Consider the following 6,000-nt stretch of genomic DNA (forward strand, 5'->3'; position numbering starts at 1 on the left):
TTTTTTAATATTTTCACCTTCTGTATTATTATTGTACATACTAAAATAGTTTCGTGTTTTTATACCTGCTGAACAAAATCAAATACAAATAAAAAACAAAAATAATATAGAGGTGATTTTTTTTTCTGATTTGACTCACCTGTGCCCGCTCCTTTGGCGCCAAGTGCCCTGGACTCTGATTGGCTCTCTGTCCCTATTTAAAACCTCTCTTTTTTATCCCCTTTTGTCAGTCCGTCTGCGAACCTCAGTGAACACTAGGCAAGTATCTTTCAACCGTGACTCCCACCTGTTTTTGCTCCCGTCTGTCCCCCGGCTTTGACACGTTTTTGATCCTGACCACGTCTACTCTCCTGTCCCGGCTTTTGATTTTTTTTTTGTCCCCGACCACGTCTACTCACCTATCCTGGCTTCCGACCCCGACCACGTTTTAGCTCTCTTGTCCCGGCTACTGACCCGTTTTTCCATTCCCGCCATCGCTCGCCATGGAAGATGCACTTCAGCGTTCAGAGCGACTTGCTTTCCGCATTCCAGCAATCCCCGGATCGTGGGTGCAACCCTTTCTCATTCTTCCAACAAAACTTGGGAGAAACATTACGCGAGTGGGTCCGGTCTCCGTTCTGGTCCTGACAGTTTTGTATAAAAATACAAATAATACCTATGAAGTGGGCGGCACGGCGGCGCAGTGGTTAGCGCATGTGCGGCACAGTTCATGTCTTGGGAACCTCCTGCGTGGGTTCAATTCCAGCTCCAGACTTCCTGTGCGGAGTTTGTATGTTCTCCCCGTGCTTGCGTGGTTTTTTTTGGCACCCCGGTTTCCTCCCACGTTCCAAAAACATGCATTTCAGGTGAATTGACCGGTCCAAATTGTCCCTAGGTGTGAATGAGTGAGTGAGTTGTCTGTCCCCGTGTGCCCTGCGATTGGCTAGCAACCAGTTCAGAGTGTCCCCTGCCCACTGCCCGATTATTGCTGGGATGGGCTCCAGCACCCCCGCGACCCTACTGAGGATAAGCGGTGTAGCTAATGAGATGAGATAGCTAATGAGAGAATACCTATATAGTTTAACTATCCATCCATCCTTTATCTGCACCGCTTATCCTCAGTAGGGTCACGGGGGTGCTGGAGCCCATGCCAGCCATCTTCGGGCAGTGGGCAGCGAACACCCTGAACTTTCCATCTATTTTGGCTCAGTGCTCTCAGTCTTCCTTTGTCAGTCTGTCAACAAACCTCTGCCCCGCAAGACATGGGTTTTGTCCTGCTTCCTGTTGGTATTTCCTGTCTGGTATTGTTCTCGTTTATTTTGTCTTGTTTAATATCGGTTTCAAGTTTCGTTCCTGTCTAGTTTTGTGTTGCTTATTATTTTCTCCAAGTTTTCGTTCCTGTTTTAGTTTGTCCTGTTTATTTTCGATATCCTGTTTTGATATCAATCCTGTCCGTCCCGTCCTGTCCGGTATCAACCCCCAACCCGGGCAATTGGTATCGATCTCATTGGCCTCTGGCTTCCTGTCATTCCACGCCAGATTGCTGCTCATTTGGGTCCTGATCCTGTTCCGGTTCAATCTTTTCAATCAATACATTTGAGGATTACTTTCTTTATTTGGGGCGCGGCTTGTAAGTAGGGTGGTATGGTGGGACCAGTTTCAGATTCAGATTCAGATTCAGATCTACTTTATTGTCATTCTTGTACACGTGTATACAGAAGGAAATGTCGATACATCTGACCCGCACAGTTTCCTTGAATTGTACAGATATAAATAAAATGTTGTATTGAGTTGGAGTATTGAAGTACTAATAATATACTAAATAATTATAGCTATGCATAGTATTATACAGTAGTGCAAAGAGTGCAAGAGGAGCAGCTAACCAGATGTGCAAAATGGGCAGTCAGGTTGAGGAACACTGTTCTGAAGGATTATGACTGGACACAAACCAAGTTTCTTGCACAAAAAATTTTGGAATTGCTTAGAATCATTGTTCTTCTAGTACGCAGGTGTCAAACAGGCGGCCCGCGGGGCCAGACCCGGCCCGCTATGGGATTGAATCCTGCCCGCGAGACAACTTTCAGAGAAGTGCAAGAGAAAAACAAGTTGCAGGTTGAAATATGTCAACTTGATGTTGCCAAAGCCAGGTGCCTCGAACAAAGACACTGTACTTGGATTTCTCTCTCCCTCTCTCTCTCTCTCTCTCTCTCTCTCTCTCTCTCTCTCTCTCTCTCTCTTCTCCACCCCTTTTCTCTTTCTCTCTTCTCTACCCCTTTTCTCTTTCTCTCTCTCTATCTCTCTCTCTCATTTTCTATCACTTTCTTTCTTCTCCACCCTTTCTCTCTCTCTCTCTCTATATATATATTTATATATATATATATATATATATATCTTCTCCACCCCTTCTCTCTCTCTCTCTCTTGCTCCCTCTCTCTTCTCCACCCCTTCTCTCTCTCTCTCTCTCTCTCTCTCCCTTTCTCTCTTCTCCACCCCTTTTCTCTTTCTCTCTCTCTCTCTCTCTCTCTTCTCCACCCCTTTTCTCTTTCTCTTTCTCTCTCTCTCTCTTTCTTTCTCTCTTCTCCTCCCCTTCTCTCTCTCTCTCTCTCTCTTTCTCTCTTCTGCACCCCTTTTCTCTTTCTCTTTCGCTCTCTCTCTCTTTCTCTCTTCTCTACCCCTTTTCTCTTTCTCTCTCTCTTTCTCTCTTCACCACCCCTTTTCTCTTTCTCTCCCTCTCTCTCTCTCACTTTATTTCACTTTCTTTCTTCTCCACCCTTTCTCTCTCTCTCTCTTGCTCCCTCTATCTTCTCCACCCCTTCTCTCTCTCTCTCTCTCTCTCTCTCTCTTATTTCTTTATCCCTCTTTTTCTTTATCTTTAATCTACTAGTCCGGCCCCCGACAGAACGTTTGTTCTATCGCGTGGCCCCCCCAGTTAAAATGAGTTTGACACCCCTGATCTATTATCCCCATTTGGCTTTTAAAGGGGATTGGTCGTTTTAACATCGCCATCTTTAGATTGATCTCATTTATCTGAGATTGTTGTTCTTGCATTCCCAGAGCTTATGTGAGAGAATTCCTCTCTCATTATGGCTGGGATGGGAGAACAAAAGATGATTTGAGGCCACTCCGACTGACCTGCCAAAAGCAGTGTTCCTAATTTGTCTGTCTAAGCGGCAAAAACACTCGATTCTCCTGTCATGGAAGAGCTACACATCCTGTCCACACGTGCTTTTTCTCAATCGCTCGCCATTGTGCTCGCATGAGGCCTCCCTTGCTTGCCACTCACCAATGTTTTCACAGATGTACCGTAAGTGCATCTGTAACCATGGTGTACCCGTCCCAACGAAGATCCACATTCACGCTGTACTGGATGATGAGGTTTTTATTATAGTTGCTGCAAATGAATGAGTCACAACACGTGGTTAGCTCCTCTGCTGGCTTTGATCTCGTTGGCAGCACGCTGTTAGACTGCCCAAAACATTTTCTTTACAGTTTACATAAAATACATTTTAGAATATCAACCATCACAATACATTTTTACATCCATTTTAACAAGATACTTTGAACAAGAGATCGTATGGTGTTTTTTGAACGTTTACAACGAATTCAACATCTCATCTCATCTCATTAGCCGTACCGCTTATCCTCATTAGGGTCGCGGGGGGGGCTGGAGCCCATCCCAGCCATCTCCAGGCAGTGGGCAGGGGACACCCTCAACTGGTTGCCAGCCAATCGCAGGGACTGAATTTTAACCAACATCATCCTTTTTGTCTATATGAGAAAATAGAAATAATAACAATAACGAGTGTAAAAACGGGTACAATTTACCTGCAAATGAATGAGTCACACACACAACACGTGGTTAGCTCCTCTGCTGGCTTTCAACACTATAAGGGGAATTAGCATTTTAGCACAACATGCACCGCCCGGCAAAACTAAATGGCGACGGAAACAAAATGAAAATAAATCCAAACACCTTGCCAACACCATTTTTGCCATTCCATGTATTCCGTTACTCCCCAAGCCTGCACAAAATGGAGTCATTTTATTCATATTTAGTTTCTTTTGTCTTTTATTAGCATATGAAATGAAATGAAATGATCTGCATTTCTATAGCGCTTTTCAAGTCAATGACTTCCCAAAGCGCTTTACAATGTGCTCCACATTTCCCAATAGCGGCCTTGCAGCCATGTAAGGCGCTAACCTGCTTATTGGGGGTATTAGGGGTTCAGTGTCTTACCCAAGGACACTTCGACATGTAACACGGACGAGCCGGGATTCGAACTGGGATCCCTTGATCCCAAGACGAGCGCTCTACCTCCTGAGCTACCGCATATTAGGTATTGGAGTAATCCAAAAGTAATTGAAAGTAATCCAGTTAAAGTAACCCTACCCAACCCTGCCGGCATTGTTCCGGTTTATTTTGTCCTGTTTAATATCGGTTTCCAGTTTCGTTCCCGTCTAGTTTGTCCTGTCTAATTTCGATATCAATCCTGTCCGTCCCGTCCTGTCCGGTATCGACCCCATCTGCCCGATATCTAATCGGGCAATGGTATCGATCTCATCGGCCTCTGGCTTCTTATCATTCCACACCAGATTGCTGCCTAACGTGCATGACTCCCCATTTCCCGTAGAATAAAAGGCTTGTGTGAGAAATGTCACGCATTTGGGTCCTAATCCTGAAAATAAATCCAAACAGCTTGCCAACATCATTTTTGCCGTTCCATGTGTTCCGTTACTCCCCAAGCCTGCACAAAATTGAGTCGTTTTATTCATATTTACTTTCTTTGTTCTTTTATGAGCATATTTGGTATTGGAGTAATCCAAAAGTCATTGAAAGTAATCAAGTTAAAGTAACCCTACCCAACAATGAACCTAATTGATTGGGGAATTCCAATAAATAGAAGACATTTACTGCTCTGCATATATGTTAATGAACTACCATAAACCAAACGATGCGCTGTGTTTACTTTGCTCCGCATAACTGTTCATCTTAACAAATGTTACTGTGATACATGACTGTCGGGGATGGTCGGAAGCATGCAACAGCTTAATTGCTTTGATTTTCTATTTTAATGTTTAGGAAAACACGAACGGTATCAATAACCATCTAGTGTTCTAATAAAGACAACTACAGCTGCAGGAATCATAATAAGGGCTGGAGTCGATTTAGTAATGGTGAAAAAAACAACGTATCTACCGTAAATTCCGCACTATAGAGCGCACCACATTTTGAGAGGAAAACCGATTTTGTACTTACACAAGCCGCACCTGTATATAAGCCGCATGCGCCCATATTTAAACATATAACACAAACACAAAATTGACCCAAACCTGACTTTAAGTCCCGCGATTGAAACTAAATGTCCTTCATTAAAGTACACAGTCCAAAAATCACAGCTGGCAAAATGAACGGAAAATGATACCGGTACTTAAGGTTTGATGCAGACCAGCAGAGTCTGGGTCCCGTTGAAAGTAATCCAGGGAAAAAAAGGCTATATTTCCAAAGGTGAGGGTGGGAAAAATATATATCCGCTATTGTCCGCCGCGTCCACAAACAGGTCTCTGTTTCTCACCTTTACCCCTCTTCCCGTCACCCCGTGTTTGTTCCTCCCCTTCTTTTTCATTCACCTGTGCAAAACATATCAGAATAAGTGTCTAAAATAAATACAAATAAATACATTCCAAAAATATGCAGTAGCAAATACATATTATACATGGGTTACACATATTTACAAAGAAAGACGGTACACCGAGAGAGTTTTCAAATCTTTAATAATAATAATATAGCTTTGACAGGGCAGTTAACGGTAGCAACACTCGAGCGCCGCTGGCGGCTGTTAGAAAAATGACATAAATTGGCCGCATGACTGAATAAGCCGCAGGGTTGAAAGTTAGGGAAAAAAGTAGCGGCTTATAGTCCGGAATTTACGGTAGTATTGTTCTATATGGAGCCAAGGTAACATGGAAAGACGATCCAATCAAACAAATAGCTCTACTTAAACAAAAACTACAAGCTTGAAA

Source organism: Urocampus carinirostris, chromosome 13 (assembly GCF_059441175.1).
Source record: "Urocampus carinirostris isolate Australia breed hairy pipefish chromosome 13, RoL_Ucar_1.0, whole genome shotgun sequence".
Classification (NCBI taxonomy): Eukaryota; Metazoa; Chordata; class Actinopteri; order Syngnathiformes; family Syngnathidae; genus Urocampus; species Urocampus carinirostris.